This window comes from Oncorhynchus keta, unplaced genomic scaffold (genome assembly GCF_023373465.1).
Source record: "Oncorhynchus keta strain PuntledgeMale-10-30-2019 unplaced genomic scaffold, Oket_V2 Un_contig_15918_pilon_pilon, whole genome shotgun sequence".
In the NCBI taxonomy this organism is placed as follows: domain Eukaryota; kingdom Metazoa; phylum Chordata; class Actinopteri; order Salmoniformes; family Salmonidae; genus Oncorhynchus; species Oncorhynchus keta.
This window is the reverse complement of record NW_026279596.1, coordinates 15557-37311: the sequence shown is the minus strand read 5'-3', so window position 1 is coordinate 37311 and position 21755 is coordinate 15557. Positions and strand designations below refer to the sequence as shown.

At 49.0% G+C, this 21755-nt stretch overlaps 1 long non-coding RNA gene and 2 pseudogenes across 1 annotated transcript; 2 read left to right on the top strand and 1 right to left on the bottom strand.

Moving 5' to 3' along the window:
• Positions 1-378: 378 nt before the first annotated feature.
• LOC127919154 (28S ribosomal protein S11, mitochondrial-like) lies at positions 379-15378 on the bottom strand (annotated as a pseudogene).
• Positions 2668-4336, top strand: LOC127919155 (uncharacterized). The gene is made up of 3 exons (XR_008102086.1): positions 2668-3012; positions 4050-4228; positions 4275-4336. It is a non-coding gene; the product is annotated as an uncharacterized LOC127919155 (long non-coding RNA).
• Positions 15379-15669: 291 nt separating the features above from the next.
• LOC127919159 (39S ribosomal protein L46, mitochondrial-like) lies at positions 15670-21052 on the top strand (annotated as a pseudogene).
• The last annotated feature ends 703 nt before the right edge of the window (positions 21053-21755 follow it).

The window sequence follows — 21755 nt, the reverse complement described above, 5'->3', positions numbered from 1 at the left end:
ACCAGGTTCTCTCCCGATGGACTGATCTGACCAGGTTCTCTCCCGATGGACTGATCTGACCAGGTTCTCTCCCGATGGACTGATCTGACCAGGTTCTCTCCCGATGGACTGATCTGACCAGGTTCTCTCCCGATGGACTGATCTGACCAGGTTCTCTCCCGATGGACTGATCTGACCAGGTTCTCTCCCGATGGACTGATCTGACCAGGTTCTCTCCCGATGGACTGATCTGACCAGGTTCTCTCCCGATGGACTGATCTGACCAGGTTCTCTCCCGATGGACTGATCTGACCAGGTTCTCTCCCGGTGGACTGATCTGACCAGGTTCTCTCCCGGTGGACTGATCTGACCAGGTTCTCTCCCGATGGACTGATCTGACCAGGTTCTCTCCCGATGGAAGCCTTGTATTTATAACACATGTTGTACAGGGGTTTGGGTGTATATGGATTTAATAAACATCGATGAATCATTTTCCATCTGTTACTAGCTGTGCTGGTACATTCATTCAGGGCCAGTTCCCCAGATTAAGTCCTGGACTGCAGATTCTACATTGAACTTGTTTTTCAGTCCAGGGATGAATCTGTGTCTGGGAAACGGGCCCTGAATGTTTTAAACATTTCTGCATGTACAAGTATTTTCCAAAATGCTTAAATAAAAGTAAAAAAATAGTCTTCATATAACAACAACATTAAGCATGTTACAAGACTGCAAGGGTCAGATTGCTGGACCCCTGCAGTCCATGATGGTACGGTCCTGTTCATATTCTTCTAGCCTTGCGAGGGCGACAACCATTGTGTGGTACGGGGTGTTGTCTGTGATGGACACCACCTCCAATCCTCCCATGGTCAGACCCTTGATGGCAGACTGCACACAAGAGAGAAATGCATCAGAACCGAGTCAAAACGTCTTTTCCTCATCTCTACAAGATTCTGATTCAAAACCAGATGTTTAATTAACCAGGTAAATTGACTGAGAACACATTCACATTTAAAGCAATGACCTGGGGTATTGGGAAATTGTTTTAGACCAGAGGAAAAAGTGACTCCTACTGGCCCTCCAGCAGCATCTGGTCTCCCATCCAGGGACTGACCAGGACCAACCCTGCTTAGCTTCAGAAGCAAGTCAGCAGTGGGATACAGGGTGGTCTGCTGCTGGTTAACACAGTGGGATACAGGGTGGTCTGCTGCTGGTTAACACAGTGGGATACAGGGTGGTCTGCTGCTGGTTAACACAGTGGGATACAGGGTGGTCTGCTGCTGGTTAACAGTGGGATACAGGGTGGTCTGCTGCTGGTTAAAGCCAGCAGTGGGATACAGGGTGGTCTGCTGCTGGTTAAAGCCAGCAGTAGGATACAAGGTGGTCTGCTGCTGGTTAACATAGTGGGATACAGGGTGGTCTGCTGCTGGTTAACACAGTGGGATGCAGGGTGGTCTGCTGCTGGTTAACACAGTGGGATGCAGGGTGGTCTGCTGCTGGTTAAAACAGTGGGATACAGGGTGGTCTGCTTCTGGTTAACAGTGGGATACAGGGTGGTCTGCTGCTGGTTAAAGCCAGTAGTAGGATGGTCTGCTGCTGGTTAACAGTGGGATACAGGGTGGTCTGCTGCTGGTTAAAGCCAGTAGTAGGATGGTCTGCTGCTGGTTAACATAGTGGGATACAGGGTGGTCTGCTGCTGGTTAAAGCCAGCAGTGGGATACAGGGTGGTCTGCTGCTGGTTAAAGCCAACAGTGGTATGCAGGGTGGTCTGCTGCTGGTTAAAGCCAGCAGTAGGATGCAGGGTGGTCTGCTGCTGATTAAAGCCAGCAGTGGGATGCAGGGTGGTCTGCTGCTGGTTAAAACAGTGGGATGCAGGGTGGTATGCTGCTGGTTAAAACAGTAGGATGCAGGGTGGTCTGCTGCTGGTTAAAGCCAGCAGTGGGATGCAGGGTGGTCTGCTGCTGGTTAACACAGTGGGATACAGGGTGGTCTGCTGCTGGTTAACACAGTGGGATGCAGGGTGGTCTGCTGCTGGTTAAAGCCAGCAGTGGGATGCAGGGTGGTCTGCTGCTCGTTAAAACAGTGGGATACAGGGTGGTCTGCTGCTGGTTAAAACAGTGGGATGCAGGGTGGTCTGCAGGGTGGTCTGCTGCTGGTTAACACAGTGGTATGCAGGGTGGTCTGCTGCTGGTTAAAGCCAGCAGTGGGATGCAGGGTGGTCTGCTGCTGGTTAAAGCCAGCAGTGGGATACAGGGTGGTCTGCTGCTGGTTAAAGCCAGCAGTGGGGTACAGGGTGGTCTGCTGCTGGTTAAAACAGTGGGATACAGGGTGGTCTGCTGCTGGTTAACACAGTGGGATACAGGGTGGTCTGCTGCTGGTTAACAGTGGGATACAGGGTGGTCTGCTGCTGGTTAAAGCCAGCAGTGGGATACAGGGTGGTCTGCTGCTGGTTAAAGCCAGCAGTAGGATACAGGGTGGTCTGCTGCTGGTTAACATAGTGGGATACAGGGTGGTCTGCTGCTGGTTAACACAGTGGGATGCAGGGTGGTCTGCTGCTGGTTAACACAGTGGGATGCAGGGTGGTCTGCTGCTGGTTAAAACAGTGGGATACAGGGTGGTCTGCTGCTGGTTAACACAGTGGGATACAGGGTGGTCTGCTGCTGGTTAACAGTGGGATACAGGGTGGTCTGCTGCTGGTTAAAGCCAGCAGTGGGATACAGGGTGGTCTGCTGCTGGTTAAAGCCAGCAGTAGGATACAAGGTGGTCTGCTGCTGGTTAACATAGTGGGATACAGGGTGGTCTGCTGCTGGTTAACACAGTGGGATGCAGGGTGGTCTGCTGCTGGTTAACACAGTGGGATACAGGGTGGTCTGCTGCTGGTTAAAGCCAGTAGTAGGATGGTCTGCTGCTGGTTAACAGTGGGATACAGGGTGGTCTGCTGCTGGTTAAAGCCAGTAGTAGGATGGTCTGCTGCTGGTTAACATAGTGGGATACAGGGTGGTCTGCTGCTGGTTAAAGCCAGCAGTGGGATACAGGGTGGTCTGCTGCTGGTTAACATAGTGGGATACAGGGTGGTCTGCTGCTGGTTAAAGCCAACAGTGGTATGCAGGGTGGTCTGCTGCTGGTTAAAGCCAGCAGTAGGATGCAGGGTGGTCTGCTGCTGGTTAAAGCCAGCAGTGGGATGCAGGGTGGTCTGCTGCTGGTTAAAGCCAGTAGTAGGATGGTCTGCTGCTGGTTAACATAGTGGGATACAGGGTGGTCTGCTGCTGGTTAAAGCCAGCAGTGGGATACAGGGTGGTCTGCTGCTGGTTAACACAGTGGGATACAGGGTGGTCTGCTGCTGGTTAACACAGTGGGATACAGGGTGGTCTGCTGCTGGTTAACACAGTGGGATACAGGGTGGTCTGCTGCTGGTTAACAGTGGGATACAGGGTGGTCTGCTGCTGGTTAAAGCCAGCAGTGGGATACAGGGTGGTCTGCTGCTGGTTAAAGCCAGCAGTGGGATACAGGGTGGTCTGCTGCTGGTTAACATAGTGGGATACAGGGTGGTCTGCTGCTGGTTAACACAGTGGGATGCAGGGTGGTCTGCTGCTGGTTAACACAGTGGGATGCAGGGTGGTCTGCTGCTGGTTAAAACAGTGGGATACAGGGTGGTCTGCTTCTGGTTAACAGTGGGATACAGGGTGGTCTGCTGCTGGTTAAAGCCAGTAGTAGGATGGTCTGCTGCTGGTTAACAGTGGGATACAGGGTGGTCTGCTGCTGGTTAAAGCCAGTGGGATGGTCTGCTGCTGGTTAACATAGGGGATACAGGGTGGTCTGCTGCTGGTTAAAGCCAGCAGTGGGATACAGGGTGGTCTGCTGCTGGTTAAAGCCAGCAGTGGTATGCAGGGTGGTCTGCTGCTGGTTAAAGCCAGCAGTAGGATGCAGGGTGGTCTGCTGCTGGTTAACCAGCAGTGGGATGCAGGGTGGTCTGCTGCTGGTTAAAACAGTGGGATGCAGGGTGGTATGCTGCTGGTTAAAACAGTAGGATGCAGGGTGGTCTGCTGCTGGTTAAAGCCAGCAGTGGGATGCAGGTGGTCTGCTGCTGGTTAACACAGTGGGATACAGGGTGGTCTGCTGCTGGTTAACACAGTGGGATGCAGGGTGGTCTGCTGCTGGTTAAAGCCAGCAGTGGGATGCAGGGTGGTCTGCTGCTCGTTAAAACAGTGGGATACAGGGTGGTCTGCTGCTGGTTAAAACAGTGGGATGCAGGGTGGTCTGCAGGGTGGTCTGCTGCTGGTTAACACAGTGGTATGCAGGTGGTCTGCTGCTGGTTAAAGCCAGCAGTGGGATACAGGGTGGTCTGCTGCTGGTTAAAGCCAGCAGTGGGATACAAACGTGGTCTGCTGCTGGTTAAAGCCCAGGAGTGGGGTACAGGGTGGTCTGCTGCTGGTTAAAACAGTGGGATACAGGGTGGTCTGCTGCTGGTTAACACAGTGGGATACAGGGTGGTCTGCTGCTGGTTAACAGTGGGATACAGGTGGTCTGCTGCTGGTTAAAGCCAGCAGTGGGATACAGGGTGGTCTGCTGCTGGTTAAAGCCAGCAGTGGATACAAGGTGGTCTGCTGCTGGTTAACATAGTGGGATACAGGGTGGTCTGCTGCTGGTTAACACAGTGGGATGCAGGGTGGTCTGCTGCTGGTTAACACAGTGGGATGCAGGGTGGTCTGCTGCTGGTTAAAACAGTGGGTGGTCTGCTGGTACAGGGTGGTCTGCTGCTGGTTACACAGTGGGATACAGGGGGTGGTCTGCTGCTGGTTAACAGTGGGATACAGGGTGGTCTGCTGCTGGTTAAAGCCAGCAGTGGGATACAGGGTGGTCTGCTGCTGGTTAAAGCCAGCAGTAGGATACAGGGTGGTCTGCTGCTGGTTAACATAGTGGGATACAGGGTGGTCTGCTGCTGGTTAACACAGTGGGATGCAGGGTGGTCTGCTGCTGGTTAACACAGTGGGATACAGGGTGGTCTGCTGCTGGTTAAACCAGTAGGATAGGATGGTCTGCTGCTGGTTAACAGGGATACAGGGTGGTCTGCTGCTGGTTAAAGCCAGTAGTAGGATGGTCTGCTGCTGGTTAACATAGTGGGATACAGGGTGGTCTGCTGCTGGTTAAAGCCAGCAGTGGGATACAGGGTGGTCTGCTGCTGGTTAAAACAGTGGGATGCAGGGTGGTCTGCTGCTGGTTAACATAGTGGGATGCAGGGTGGTCTGCTGCTGGTTAAAGCCAGCAGTGGGATGCAGGGTGGTCTGCTGCTGGTTAAAGCCAGCAGTGGATGCAGGGGTGGTCTGCTGCTGGTTAAAGCCAGTCAGTGGGATGCAGGGTGGTCTGCTGCTGGTTAAAGCCAGTTGTAGGATGGTCTGCTGCTGGTTAACAAGTGGATACAGGGTGGTCTGCTGCTGGTTAAAAGCAGTGGATACAGTTGCTGTGGTTAAAGCCAACAGTGGTATGCAGGGTGGTCTGCTGCTGGTTATACAGGGTGGTCTGCTGCTGGTTAAAGCCAGCAGTGGGATGCAGTGGTCTGCTGCTGGTTAAAACAGTGGGATGCAGGGTGGTCTGCTGCTGGTTAAAGCCAGCAGTGGGATACAGGGTGGTCTGCTGCTGGTTAAACAGTGGATACAGGGTGGTCTGCTGCTGGTTAACACAGTGGGATGCAGGGTGGTCTGCTGCTGGTTAAAGCCAGCAGTGGGATACAGGGATACAGGTGGTCTGCTGCTGGTTAAAACAGTGGGATGCAGGGTGGTCAGGGTGGTCTGCTGCTGGTTAACAAGTGGGATGCCTGCTGCTGGTTAACAGTGGGATACAGGGTGGTCTGCTGCTGGTTAAAGCCAGCAGTGGGGTACAGATGGTCTGCTGCAGTAAAAACAGGGATACAGGGTGGTCTGCTGCTGGTTAACAGTGGGATACAGGGTGGTCTGCTGCTGGTTAAAGCCAGCAGTGGGATACAGGGTGGTCTGCTGCTGGTTAAAGCCAGCAGTAGGATACAAGGTGGTCTGCTGCTGGTTAACATAGTGGGATACAGGGTGGTCTGCTGCTGGTTAACACAGTGGGATGCAGGGTGGTCTGCTGCTGGTTAACACAGTGGGATGCAGGGTGGTCTGCTGCTGGTTAAAACAGTGGGATACAGGGTGGTCTGCTGCTGGTTAAATCAGTGGGATACAGGGTGGTCTGCTGCTGGTTAACAGTGGATACAGGGTGGTCTGCTGCTGGTTAAAGCCAGCAGTGGGATACAGGGTGGTCTGCTGGGTTAAAGCCAGCAGTAGGATACAAGGTGGTCTGCTGCTGGTTAACATAGTGGATTACAGGGTGGTCTGGGATAACAGGGTGATCTGCTGCTGGTTAACACAGTGGGATACAGGGTGGTCTGCTGCTGGTTAACAGTGGTCTGCTGCTGGTTAAAGCCAGTAGTAGGATGGTCTGCTGCTGGTTAACAGTGGGATACAGGGTGGTCTGCTGCTGGTTAAAACCAGTGGTAGGATGGTCTGCTGCTGGTTAACATAGTGGGATACAGTGGGATTAAAGCCAGCAGTGGTGGGGTCTGCTGCTGGTTAACATGGAGTGGGATACAGGGTGGTCTGCTGCTGGTTAAAGCCAACAGTGGTATGCAGGGTGGTCTGCTGCTGGTTAAAGCCAGCAGTGGGATACTGCTGCTGGGTGGGATGGGTCTGCTGCTGGTTAAAGCAGCAGTGGGATGGATGCAGGGTGGTCTGCTGCTGGTTAAAAGCAGTGGGATGCAGGGTGGTCTGCTGCTGGTTAAAAGATGGATGCAGGGTGGTCTGCTGCTGGTTAAAGCCAGCAGTGGGATGGGGTGGTCTGCTGCTGGTTAAAACAGTGGGATACAGGGTGGTCTGCTGCTGGTTAAAGCCAGCCAGGGGGTGGTCTGCTGCTGGTTAAAGCAGATACAGTGGGATAAAGCAGGGTACAGGTCTGCTGCTGGTTAAAACAGTGGGATGCAGGGTGGTCTGCTGCTGGTTAAAGGGTGGTCTGCTGCTGGTTAACACAGTGGTATACAGGGTGGTCTGCTGCTGGTTAAAGCCAGCAGTGGGATGCAGGGTGGTCTGCTGCTGGTTAAAGCCACAGTGGGATACAGGGTGGTCTGCTGCTGGTTAACAGTGGGATACAGGGTGGTCTGCTGCTGGTTAAAACAGTGGGATACAGGGTGGTCTGCTGCTGGTTAAGCCAACAGTGGGATACAGGGTGGTCTGCTGCTGGTTAAAGCCAACAGATACAGGGTGGTCTGCTGCTGGTTAAAGCCAACAGTGGGATACAGGGTGGTCTGCTGCTGGTTAAACTGCTGGGATACAGGGTGGTCTGCTGCTGGTTAAAGCCAACAGTGGGATACAGGGTGGTCTGCTGCTGGTTAACAGTGGGATACAGTGGGATGGTTACAGGGTGGTCTGCTGCTGGTTAACACAGTAGGATACAGGGTGGTCTGCTGCTGGTTAAAGCAGTGGGATACAGGGTGGTCTGGGATACAGGGTACAGGGTGGTCTGCTGCTGGTTAAAGCCATACAGGGTGGTCTGCTGCTGGTTAAAACTGGATACAGGGTGGTCTGCTGCTGGTTAAAGCAGGGTGATCTGCTGCTGGTTAACCAGTGGGATACAGGGTGGTCTGCTGCTGGTTAACAGTGGGATACAGGGTGGTCTGCTGCTGGTTAACACAGTGGGATACAGGGTGGTCTGCTGCTGGTTAAAACAGTGGTCTGGCTGGTTAACATGGGATACAGGTGGTCTGGTCACAGTGCTGGTCTGGTTAAAGTGGGATACAGGGTGGTCAACAGTGGGATACAGGGTGGTCTGCTGCTGGTTAAAACAGTGGGATACAGGGTGGTCTGCTGCTGGTTAACAGCTGGGATACAGGGTGATCTGCTGCTGGTTAAAACTGTATACAGGGTGGTCTGCTGCTGGTTAAGCTGCAGTGGGATACAGGGTGATCTGCTGCTGGTTAACAGTGGGATACAGGGTGGTCTGCTGCTGGTTAACAGTGGGATGCAGTGGGATACAGGGTGGTCTGCTGCTGGTTAACACAGTGGGATACAGGGTGGTCTGCTGCTGGTTAACACAGTGGGATACAGGGTGGTCTGCTGCTGGTTAACACAGTGGGATACAGGGTGGTCTGCTGCTGGTTAACACAGTGGGATACAGGGTGGTCTGCTGCTGGTTAACACAGTGGGATACAGGGTGGTCTGCTGCTGGTTAACACAGTGGGATACAGGGTGGTCTGCTGCTGGTTAAAACAGTGGGATACAGGGTGATCTGCTGCTGGTTAACAGTGGGATACAGGGTGATCTGCTGCTGGTTAAAACAGTGGGATACAGGGTGATCCTGCTGGTTAACACAGTGGGATGCAGATACAGGGTGGTCTGGTGGTAACACAGTGGGATACAGGGTGATCTGCTGCTGGTTAAAACAGGGGATACAGGGTGGTCTGATGCTGGTTAACACAGTGGGATACAGGGTGGTCTGCTGCTGGTTAACACAGTGGGATACAGGGTGGTCTGCTGCTGGTTAAAACAGTGGGATACAGGGTGGTCTGCTGCTGGTTAAAACCTACAGGGTGGTCTGGCTGGTTAACACATACAGGGTGGTCTGCTGCTGGTTAACACAGTGGGATACCTCAGGGGGGTGGTCTGCTGCTGGGTTAAAACAGTGGGATACAGGGTGGTCTGCTGCTGGTTAAACTACAGGGTGGTCTGCTGCTGGTTAACACAGTGGGATACAGGGTGATCTGCTGCTGGTTAACACAGTGGGATACAGGGTGATCTGCTGCTGGTTAAAACAGTGGGATACAGGGTGGTAACTGGGGTTAACAGTGGGATACAGGGTGATCTGCTGCTGGTTAAAACAGTGGGATACAGGGTGATAACCTCTAGGGGATTGGTCTGCTGCTGGTTAACACAGTGGGATACAGGGTGGCTGGTTAAACCTCAGGGTGGTAAAACAGTGGGATACAGGGTGGTCTGCCTGGTTAACACAGTGGGATACAGGGTGGTCTGCTGCTGGTTAAAACAGTGGGATAACCTGCTGGTTAAACAGTGGGATACAGGGTGGTCTGCTGCTGGTTAACACAGTGGGATACAGGGTGATAAACAGTGGGATGCCTGCAGGTTAACTGGGATACAGGGTGATAACCTCAGAGTGGGATACAGGGTGATAACCTCAGAGTGGGATACAGGGTGATAACCTCAGAGTGGGATACAGGGTGATAACCTCAGAGTGGGATACAGGGTGATAACCTCAGAGTGGGATACAGGGTGATAACCTCAGAGTGGGATACAGGGTGATAACCTCAGAGTGGGATACAGGGTGATAACCTCAGAGTGGGGGAGATGCATCATGTGAACACTTTGTCTACGGTATGAATTCTGCATTTCATGAAAAAGGTTCTCACCAAGCGTCCAGGACCCAGACCTTTCACCAACACGCGGACAAACGTCACCCCCACCGCTGCGGCCTTCTGCCCAGGAGAAGAAGAATACAGGACCATTCATCAGGAAACACAAATTCATCTTTTTGCGTTCGTTTGTTTTAGGCTCTAGTGCCATCTAGTGGAGAACAGATGTCTCGGTGTTCTTGTCTGTAGCAGCCAGACTACAACTATTAACTATACGCCTACATGATCTATATTTTCCATGTGGTCTCATCTTACCGCTGCAGCTGAGATGCCTGCTGTCTGAGCAGCGATGGGAGTGGACTTCTTGACGTTCTTGAACCCCTCGGTTCCACACGATGTTCTGACCATGAACTGGCCCTCACAGTCTGTCACCTGGACATGTGTACTGGAGGGAGACACGTTAAAATATATCACCTGGACATGTGTACTGGAGGGAGACATTAATATATCAGCTGTTCACATCACTGTCTTTCAGCTTACTTGTTATATGTGGCTTTGATATGTGCTATTGGCAACTCCTCGTACTTCTTCCCAGCCCATCTCAGCACACTCTGGCCAGGCATCACTGTCCTGGCCAGGCATCGGGGAGTTGACTTAGAGAGGAGGAAGAAACATGGGCAAACTGTTGGAAACGTGATAATATTGAGCAAAGACTGTTGTAGACACGTCTCAGTGAAACATAAGATATTACTAGTTAATGTCCCGTTGGTAGGAGAGTCTTAAAATCGTAGATGGCCCAGTGTGTTTAATGTCCCGTTGGTAGGAGAGTCTTAAATCGTAGATGGCCCAGTTTGTTTAATGTCCCGTTGGTAGGAGAGTCTTCAATCGTAGATGGCCCAGTGTGTTTAATGTCCCGTTGGTAGGAGAGTCTTAAAATTGTAGATGGCCCAGTTTGTTTAATGTCCCGTTGGTAAGAGAGTCTTAAATCGTAGATGGCCCAGTTTGTTTAATGTCCCGTTGGTAGGAGAGTCTTAAATCCCAGTTTGTTTAATGTCCCGTTGGTAGAGAGTCTTAAATCGGATGGCCCAGTTTGTTTAATGTCCCGTTGGTAGGAGAGTCTTAAATCGTAGATGGCCCAGTTTGTTTAATGTCCCGTTGGTAGGAGAGTCTTAAATCGTAGATGGCCCAGTTTGTTTAATGTCCCGTTGGTAGGAGAGTCTTAAAATTGTAGATGGCCCAGTTTGTTTAATGTCCCGTTGGTAAGAGAGTCTTAAATCGTAGATGGCCCAGTTTGTTTAATGTCCCGTTGGTAGAGAGTCTTAAATCATAGCCCAGTTTGTTTAATGTCCCGTTGGTAAGAGAGTCTTAAATCGTAGATGGCCCAGTTTGTTTCATGTCCCGTTGGTAAGAGAGTCTTACATCGCCCAGTTTGTTTAATGTCCCGTTGGTAAGAGAGTCTTAAATCGTAGATGGCCCAGTTTGTTTAATGTCCCGTTGGTAGGAGAGTCTTAAATCGTAGATGGCCCAGTTTGTTTAATGTCCCGTTGGTAAGAGAGTCTTACATCGCCCAGTTTGTTTAATGTCCCGTTGGTAAGAGAGTCTTAAATCGTAGATGGCCCAGTTTGTTTAATGTCCCGTTGGTAAGAGAGTCTTAAATCGTAGATGGCCCAGTTTGTTTAATGTCCCGTTGGTAAGAGAGTCTTAAATCGTAGATGGCCCAGTTTGTTTAATGTCCCGTTGGTAAGAGAGTCTTAAATCGCCCAGTTTGTTTTCCAATGAGCACGTTGGACATGAATACGGAGGGGAGTCGTGGTTTACCTACTCGTCTACCAATTCTTAGAATGCACCCGCCCTCCTCCCCCTTTTCATCACGCTGATGACGGGGATTTGGGCCTCGTCTTGACAAAGCAGTATATCCTTTGCTTCGGACTCATTAAATAAAAAAAACTCTGCGTCCAGATCGAGGTGAGTAATCGCTGTCCAGATGTCCAGGAGCTCTTTTCGGTCATAAGAGACGGTAGCAGCAACATTATGTACACAATAAGTTACAAACAATGTGAATAAAATAAATAGCCCAGTTGGTTAGGAGCCTGTAAAACAGCAGCCATCACCTCCAGCACCATAACTATACCTCAACTGGTAAACACGTTGAGGAGACTAAATTACTGGGTGTTGTTGCCTTAGAGTGTAAACTGTCATGGTCAAAACATATAGATTCAATGGTTGTAAAGATGGGGAGAGGTCTGTCAGATTCTTTGATACCACCCGCCGCAAAGCAAGTCCTGCAGGCTCTAGTTCGATCTTATCGTGATTATTGTCCAGTCATATGGTCAGGTGCAACAAAGGACCTAGTGAAGCTGCAGCTGGCCTAGAACAGAGCGGCACGTCTTGTCATCAGAAGGCTAAGATCAATACAGTCTCTCTGGGCTGGAAGTAGAGACTGATTGCAACATTATAAGAAACGGTAGTGTTAAATACCAAATTGTTTGCACAGTCAACTTACACAAATCTCTGACACACACACTTACCCAACCAGACATGCCACCAGGGGTCTTTTCACAGTCCCCAGGTCCAGAACACACTTACCCAACCAGACATGCCACCAGGGTCTTTTCACAGTCCCCAGGTCCAGAACACACTTACCCAACCAGACATGCCACCAGGGGTCTTTTCACAGTCCCCAGGACCAGAACACACGTACCCAACCAGACATGCCACCAGGGGTCTTTTCACAGTCCCCAGGTCCAGAACACACTTACCCAACCAGACATGCCACCAGGGGTCTTTTCACAGTCCCCAGGTCCAGAACACACTTACCCAACCAGACATGCCACCAGGGGTCTTTTCACCAAATCCAGAACAACTTCCAGAAAGTGTACAGTATTACATAGAGGCATGACTGCATTGAGCTCCCATCTGAGATCGCTCAAGTGAACAGCAAACCGGGTTTAAAAAATCCTAAAGCAACACCTCACAACGCCTCTCCTCACAACACCTCACCTCTCCTCACAACACCTCACCTCTCCTCACAACACCTCACCTCTCCTCACAACACCTCACCTCTCCTCACAACACCTCACCTCTCCTCACCTCTCCTCACAACACAACACCTCTCCTCACAACACCTCACAACACCTCACCTCTCCCTACAACACCTCACCTCTCCTCACAACACCTCCTCTCAACACCTCTCAACACCTCACCTCTCCTCACAACACCTCACCTCTCCTCACAACACCTCACCTCTCCTCACAACACCTCACCTCTCCTCACAACACCCTCACCTCTCCTCACAACACCTCACCTCTCCTCACAACACCTCACCTCTCCTCACAACACCTCACCTCTCCTCACAACACCTCACCTCTCCTCACAACACCTCACCTCTCCTCACAACACCTCACCTCTCCTCACAACACCTCACAACACCTCACAACACCTCACAACACCTCACAACACCTCACCTCACCTCACGGCACAACGCCTCTCCCTATTTGACCTGGATATTGTGTGGGTACTGATATACAGGGATCCTATTAAAACCTAAAGAAAACACCTCTCCCCTATTTGACCTGGATATTGTGTGGGTACTGATATACAGGGATCCTATTAAAATACCCCAGATACCCAATAAGTCATTGGGTAAAGGTGTCTTCTGTACGACTCTGAACATTAACAGACATCGCTTGCAGTGCGGTTTTGGAGTCATATGGACCTTATCTTTCAAATCAGAGAGAAATCTTATTTTTTTTAACTAAAAGGTTAAAATTACAACACATCTTTATAGGGTTAGTGTTCCCACAAGGCCATATCTCCGTGGTTCATTGCTTGTTTACCTGTGTTAATTACCTCTCTAGAATGCTCTGTACACCTGTGTGTCAGAGAAACTCAGGAAGTGGAGCTGAATTATAGTTTTGCTGGATGGATCTGGGCAAAATGGACTATTGTTTTATTTTGAAGGATTGTTTCTCGCTGATGACACAGAGTTGGGATTGTAGCTCACATGAGCCTGTTGTGAGCGAAGCGATTGGCTGAGAGCTGTAGGGAGAAGGCAGAATGCCACCTAGAGTCAGAGCTAGTGTTACCTGAAGTCTTTGGATATATTCCCAGGTGTGGCTGAGACACTGGCATCCTCTTGCAACCTGACAGCACTGGAGGACACTGCTCTCTGCAGACCGCTGGTTCCACAACTATAACAGAGAATAAACCAATCAGCACACTGCTCTCTGCAGACCGCTGGTTCCACAACTGGCTATAAATCAAGTGTTGATAAATCAACATCTAGGTTCAACTGTTGAGACAGTCTAGTAACTGCCCAGATCATCTAGTGAACAGGAATAGAAACACCAACTGGTTCATGTTGAGACAGTCTAGTAACTGAGATCATCTAATCAACTGGTTCATGTTGAGACAGTCTAGTAACTGCCCAGATCATCTAGTGAACAGGAATAGAAACACCACAAGTGTTGATAAATCAACTGGTTCATGTTGAGACAGTCTAGTAACTGCCCAGATCATCTAGTGAACAGGAATACAAGTGTTGATAAATCAACTGGTTCATGTTGAGACAGTCTAGTAACTGCCCAGATCATCTAGTGAACAGGAATAGAAACACCACAAGTGTTGATAAATCAACTGGTTCATGTTGAGACAGTCTAGTAACTGCCCAGATCATCTAGTGAACAGGAATAGAAACACCACAAGTGTTGATAAATCAACCGGTTCATGTTGAGACAGTCTAGTAACTGCCCAGATCATCTAGTGAACAGGAATAGAAACACCACAAGTGTTGATAAATCAACTGGTTCATGTTGAGACAGTCTAGTAACTGCCCAGATCATCTAGTGAACAGGAATAGAAACACCACAAGTGTTGATAAATCAACTGGTTCATGTTGAGACAGTCTAGTAACTGCCCAGATCATCTACAGGAATAGAAACACCACAAGTGAAGCTGAAATAAACAATCCCAGAAAAAGCACATTTGTTTTTACATCCCTGTTAGTGAGCATTTCTTCTTTGCCAAGATAATCCACCTGACAGGTGTGGCATATCACGAAGCTTTTTGAGTTGGAGGCGTGGCCACACAGTCATGGGTGAACAGGGAGTACAGGAGGGGCTGAGCACCCACCCATTGTGGGGCCCCTGTGTTGAGGATCAGCGAATTGAAGGTGGAGTTTCCTAACTCCGCCACCTAAGGGTGGCCCGTCAGGAAGTCCAGGCCCCAGTTGCACAGGGCGGGGTTGAGACCCAGGGCCTGGAGCCTAACGATTAGCTTGGAGGGTACTGAATGGTGTTGAATGCTGAGCTATAGTCAAAGAACAGCATTCTTACATGGATAGTCCTCTTGTCCAGATGGGACAGGACAGTGTAATTGCCATCACAGGAGCGTGATTGCACTGCACAACCAATTTATTTAAAAAATGAATAAATGGCTGCACCCCTGCCCCATAGATTAGGGAATAGTTCATGTGTTCCAATTAACTATTTTCCTTATATGAACTGTAACTCAGTAAAAGCATGTTGCGTTTATAATTTTGTTTGGTATAGATAGATAACAAGGTAGCTGATAGGTTGAATGAAATGTAGCAAACTGGCAGTATACTTAAATCGGCAAAGGTCTTTGTCTAGTTTAAAGTACCAGACTACAACTAGCGTCATAAAATAATGTATATCTATCTAGCTGTCAATTGCATGCATGGGATTTCGTATAAAAAAACGAGATACTTACATTGCGCCTCCTGCATTGACGGAACCAGCAACCTGTTGGCAGGCACTCCTGACAGACTTAGATAATATACAGTTTAACTTATACATGATTAGCTAATATGATTTAGCTACTAGAAACCAACAAGTCAACTTGCGTTACACAACAACATGTGTGACATTGAGGAGGTTTCAATAGACAGCACAGTCACAAAGTCAAAATGGGCTATATCGTAAAGATTCATGACAACATAAATGTGTTTTTTGGTCTTAATTCAAGGTTAGGATAGGCATACGGTTAGCAGTGTGGCTAGGTTTAAAACATATTTTAAGAAGGTATATTGTGAAATTTGTTTGTGATTGTAGTAACTAGCGACGAGCCATTTAGTATGACGCGTTTCCTGGAATAGTACATTATTAATAATGTGGGGAGCGCGAATATTAGAAAATATTTTGTTCTAAAATCTTATGCATAAACTTTTTTTTATTTCTACACTAAATGTATCTAAGATCAATAAAAAAATATGTTTCAATGAATGATCTCAATGTTATATATTTTTACATTTCAAACGACATTTATCTTCATTTCCTCTACCCCTTTTCCTTATAGCATAATCTCTCCCTTCTTCGCAGAGGATTGTGGGTGGAAACTGGAGAATCAAGATGGCAGCGCCCTGCTCGAGAATGGCGAATCGCCCTTTACGGCAATTTATTACAAACGTCAGACGGACGGGTCTAAAACATACAGGAGTTCGTCAAATTTCTCTCGGTTCCGCTTGTCGAGCTGCGACTCAGACCGGAAGTAAAACGGAAAGCGAGTCGCGTCGCCATGGAAGCTGTACGGGGCGGTGTGTCTCCAGAGGCTGCCTGTCATATCACAGGAGCGGAACCCGATCGAAGACCAATTCGCCGAGCTCATGCATCAGGTAAATAAATGCGTTTCCATTCACTTGTCAATGGCTGTAGTCACTAGTAATATATAATAATAATATATGCCATTTAGCAGACGCTTTTATCCAAAGCGACTTACAGTCATGTGTGCATACATTCTACGTATGGGTGGTCCCGGGAATCGAACCCACTACCCTGGCGTTACAAGCGCCATGCTCTACAGAAGGACCACAGGCCCAGAAGGACCTCTGAGATGCTATATGGCTGACCGTGGTCCTGATACACTGGATGTAGGCCCAGCAACCTCTTATTCACTATTTGCTTCAAGCCTTCTTATACACTATATTCAACCAATCAACTTCTTAAGACTATAAAAAAAAAAAAAAAGTCTGATACACTATATTAGGCCCAGCCTGACCTCTTATTCACTATATTAGGCCCAGCCTGACCTCTGATACACTATATTAGGCCCAGCCTGACCTCTTATACACTATATAAGGCCCAGTAGACCTCTTATACACTATATGACTGCCTGACCTCTTATACACTATATTAGGATAAAAGCGTCTGCCTAACCTCTTATACACTATATCAGGAGTAACATTTAATTAAAAACTTATACACTATATTAGGCCCAGCCTGAACCTCTTATACATATATTAGGCCCAGCCTGACCTCTTATACACTAAAGGCCCAGTCAACTCTTATACACTATATTAGGCCCAGCCTGACCTCTTATACACTTGTTGGCCCAGCCTGACCTCTTATACACTATATAAGGCCCAGCCTGACCTCTGTATACACTATATTAGTGTCCAGCCTGACCTCTGATACACTATATAAGGCCCAGCCTGACCTCTTATACACAATATTAGTGATAGCTGGTGTCGTGGGTGGTATGGGTGGTCCCGGAATCGAACCCACTACCCTGATGTTACAAGCGCCATGCTCTACCAACTGAGCTACAGAAGCACACTAGTCTGAGATGGTTTGCTGACCGTGGTCCTGAAGTGGATGTGCAGGCCAATGCAGGTCTTTGCTTCTAGCCTTGCACTAACACATATTCAACCAATCAACTTCCAAGACTAGTTCAGGACTAACATTTAATTAAAAAACAGTCCTCATCGCCACATGAACCTAAAATAATGTAGGCCTATGAAATGCTTGAGCCAAAAGAGTCAACTATAGGCCTACTGGCATTAATTTACTTGTTGGATGGATTTGGATGTGCATTGGTGTCTAGTGATGTTGGTGTCTAGTGATGTTGGTGTCTAGTGATGTTGGTGTCTAGCTGTAGGCTAGGTGTCTAGTGATGTTGGTGTCTAGTGATGTTGGTGTCTAGTGATGTTGGTGTCTAGCTGTAGGCTAGGTGTCTAGTGATGTTGGTGTCTAGTGATGTTGGTGTCTAGTGATGTTGGTGTCCCTGTGATATTGGTGTTGTGATGTTGGTGTCTAGTGATGCGGTGTCTAGTGAGGGTGTTGAGATGGGTGTCTCCCTGTGATAGGTGTCTAGGGGTTGAGATGTTGGTGTCGTCCTGTGATATCCTAGGGGTTGGGAGGGTGACATCTCTGTGATATCCTAGTGGTTGAGTCTAGGGTGAGCTGCGTAGGCTAGGTGTCTGAGTGGTGATCTCTGTTGATATCCTAGTGAATGAGAGCTGTAGGCGGTCTCTGTGATATCCTAGTGGTTGAGAGGGTGTTGGTGTCTGTGATGTCCTAGGGGTTGAGATGTTGGTGTCTAGTGATATCCTAGGTGTCTAGTGATGTTGGTGTCTAGTGATATTGGTGTTGAGAGGCTGTCGTAGCTGTGATATCCTAGGAATGAGAGGTGTCTCTGTGATATTGGTGTCTAGTGATGTTGAGTCTAGTGATATTGGTGTCTAGCTGTGATATCCTAGGGGTTGAGAGGTGACGTCTCTGTGATATGTTAGGGGTTGAGGGATGTTGGTGTCTAGTGATATCCTGTCCCAGTACTGACATCTCTGTGATATCCTAGGGGTTGAGATGTTGGTGTCTGCGATATCTAGCTAGGGGTTGAGAGGTGACGTCTCTGTGATATCCTAGGTGTTGAGAGGGTGTGTGGTATCTAGGGGTTGAGATGTTGGTGTCTCTGTGATAGTGATGTTGAGTCTAGCTGTGGCGTGTCTGTGATATCCTGGGGTTGAGATGGTGGTGTCTAGTGGTGTTGGTGTTGAGAGGTGACGTCTCTGCGATATGTCTAGTGATGTTGGTGAGGTGATATTGGTGTCTGCTGATAGGCTAGGTGTCTGAGAGGTGACGTCTCTGTGATGTTGGTGTCTAGTGGGTTTGGAGGGTGGTGTCTCTGTGATATCCTAGGGGTTGAGATGTTTGTGTCTCTGTGATATCCTAGGGTTGGGAGGGTTGGTGTCTAGTGATGTTGGGGTTGAGAGGGTCTCTGTGATATCCTAGGGTTGAGAGGGTGACGTCTAGTGATGTCCTGGTGTTGAGAGGGTGACGTCTCTGTGATATCCCAGGGGTTGTGATGTTGGTCTCTGTGATATCCTAGGGGTCTGAGATGTTGGTGTCTGTGATATCCTAGGGGTTGAGAGGGTGACTGTGATATCCTAGGGGTTGAGAGTGTCTGCTGATAGGCTAGGTGTCTGAGAGGGTGTTTAGTGATATCCTAGGGGTTGTGATGGTGGTGTCTAGTGATATCCTGGTGTCTGAGAGGTTGGTGTCTCTGTAGGCTAGGTGTCTAGTGAATGCTGTAGGCTAGGTGTCTAGTGATGTTGGTGTCTAGTGATATTGGTGTCTAGTTGTCTAGGGTTGAGAGGGTGACGTCTCTGTGATATCCTAGGGGTTGAGAGGGTGACGTCCCTGTGATATCCTAGGGGTTGAGAGGGTCTCTGTGATATCCTAGGGGTTGAGAGGGTGACGTCTCTGTGATATCCTAGGGGTTGAGAGGGTGACGTCTCTGTGATATCCTAGGGGTTGAGAGGGTGACGTCTCTGTGATATCCTAGGGGTTGAGAGGGTGATGTCTCTGTGATATCCTAGGGGTTGAGAGGGTGACGTCTCTGTGATATCCTAGGGGTTGAGAGGGTCTCTGTGATATCCTAGGGGTTGAGAGGGTGACGTCTCTGTGATATCCTAGGGGTTGAGAGGGTGACGTCTCTGTGATATCCTAGGGGTTGAGAGGGTGACGTCTCTGTGATATCCTAGGGGTTGAGAGGGTGACGTCCCTGTGATATCCTAGGGGTTGAGAGGGTGACGTCTCTGTGATATCCTAATCCCAGTACTGGTTGAGAGTACTGGTCTCTGTGATATCCTAGGGGTTGAGAGGGTGACGTCTCTGTGATATCCTAGGGGTTGAGAGGGTGACGTCTCTGTGATATCCTAGGGGTTGAGAGGGTCTCTGTGATATCCTAGGGGTTGAGAGGGTGACGTCTCTGTGATATCCTAATCCCAGTACTGACGTCTCTGTGATATCCTAATCCCAGTACTGACGTCTCTGTGATATCCTAGGGGTTGAGAGGCTGACGTCTCTGTGATATCCTAGGGGTTGAGAGGCTGACGTCTCTGTGATATCCTAGGGGTTGAGAGGGTGACGTCTCTGTGATATCCTAGGGGTTGAGAGGGTCTCTGTGATATCCTAGGGGTTGAGAGGGTCTCTGTGATATCCTAGGGGTTGAGAGGGTCTCTGTGATATCCTAGGGGTTGAGAGGGTCTCTGTGATATCCTAGGGGTTGAGAGGGTGACGTCTCTGTGATATCCTAGGGGTTGAGAGGGTGACGTCTCTGTGATATCCTAGGGGTTGAGAGGGTGACGTCTCTGTGATATCCTAGGGGTTGAGAGGGTCTCTGTGATATCCTAGGGGTTGAGAGGGTGACGTCTCTGTGATATCCTAGGGGTTGAGAGGGTGACGTCTCTGTGATATCCTAATCCCAGTACTGACGTCTCTGTGATATCCTAATCCCAGTACTGACGTCTCTGATATCCTAATCCCAGTACTGACGTCTCTGTGATATCCAATCCCAGTACTGACGTCTCTGTGATATCCTAATCCCAGTAGGACGTCTCTGTGATATCCTAATCCCAGTACACGTCCTGTGATATCCTAATCCCACTACTGAGGTCTCTGATATCCTAATCCCAGTACTGAGGTCTCTGTGATATCCTAATCCCAGTACTGACGTCTCTGTGATATCCTAATCCCAGTACTGACGTCTCTGTGATATCCTAATCCCAGTACTGATCTCTGTGATATCCTAATCCCAGTACTGATCTCTGTGAATCCTAATCCCAGTACTGACGTCTCTGTGATATCCTAATCCCAGATGGAGCTGGAGAGAAGCTTGCTGTCGGATCATGAACAGAGGCTCCTTGAGGACTCAGAACGATGACTCGTAAACAGGCAGACAACTGCTTCAGATGAGGAGGAGGCGGACTACGGCGGCCAGGAGACCATCAGTGACCAGGAGGACACCTGGGAACAGAAACTCAAACACTTCCAACCTGCTCTCAGAGACAGAGGTAGGAGTCAGAGAGGTTGTCCTTCATGGCACCCTATTCCCTATGCACTGACTCGACAAAACATTAGAACAAATCAAATAATAAATCACATTTTATTGGTCAGTGAAATGCTTCATGACCAACAGGTGGAGACTAACAGTGAAATGCTTCATGACCAATAGGTGGAGACTAACCAGTGAAATGCTTCATGACCAACAGGTGGAGACTAACAGTGAAATGCTTCATGACCAATAGGTGGAGACTAACCAGTGAAATGCTTCATGAGCAACAGGTGGAGACTAACAGTGACATGCTTCATGACCAACAGGTGGAGACTAACAGTGACATGCTTCATGACCAACAGGTGGAGACTAACAGTGACATGCTTCATGACCAACAGGTGGAGACTAACAGTGACATGCTTCATGACCAACAGGTGGAGACTAACAGTGACATGCTTCATGACCAACAGGTGGAGACTAACAGTGACATGCTTCATGACCAACAGGTGGAGACTAACAGTGACATGCTTCCCCCTGGACACTGATCTCTTGGCTACATAGCTGACGCACGCTGGACTGTCCATTAATCACGGTACTCCATTCTGCTTGTTTGTTTTATCTGTCGACCCAGTTGCCTAGTCAACGCCTTTTTACCTGCTGTTTTTTGTGCTAGCTGATTAGCCTCGCCTACTGTTTTTAGCTAGCTTTCCCAATTCAACACCTGTGATTACTGTATGCCTCGCTGTATGTCTCTCCCAAATGTCAATATGCCTTGTATACTGTTGTTCAGGTTAGTTATCATTGTTTTAGTTCACAATGGAGCCCCTAGATCCACTCTGCATACCCCTGTTACCTCCTTTGTCCCACCCCCCACACATGCGGTGACCTCACCCATTACAACCAGCATGTCCAGAGATACAACCTCTCTCATCATCACCCAGTGCCTGGGCTTACCTCCGCTGTACCCGCACCCCACCATACCCCTGTCTGCGCATTATGCCCTGAATATATTCTACCATGCCCAGAAACCTGCTCCTCTTATCCTCTGCCCCCAACGCTCTAGGCGACCAGTTTTGATAGCCTTTAGCCGCACCCTCATACTACTCCTTCTCTGTTCCGCGGGTGATGTGGAGGTAAACCCAGGCCCTGCATGTCCCCAGGTACCCTCATTTGTTGACTTCTGTGATCGAAAAGTCTTGGTTTTATGCATGTCAACATCAGAAGCCTCCTCCCTAAGTTTGTTTTACTCACTGCTTTAGCACACTCTGCTAACCCTGATGTCCTTGCCGTGTCTGAATCCTGGCTCAGGAAGGCCACCAAAAATTCAGAGATTTCCATACCC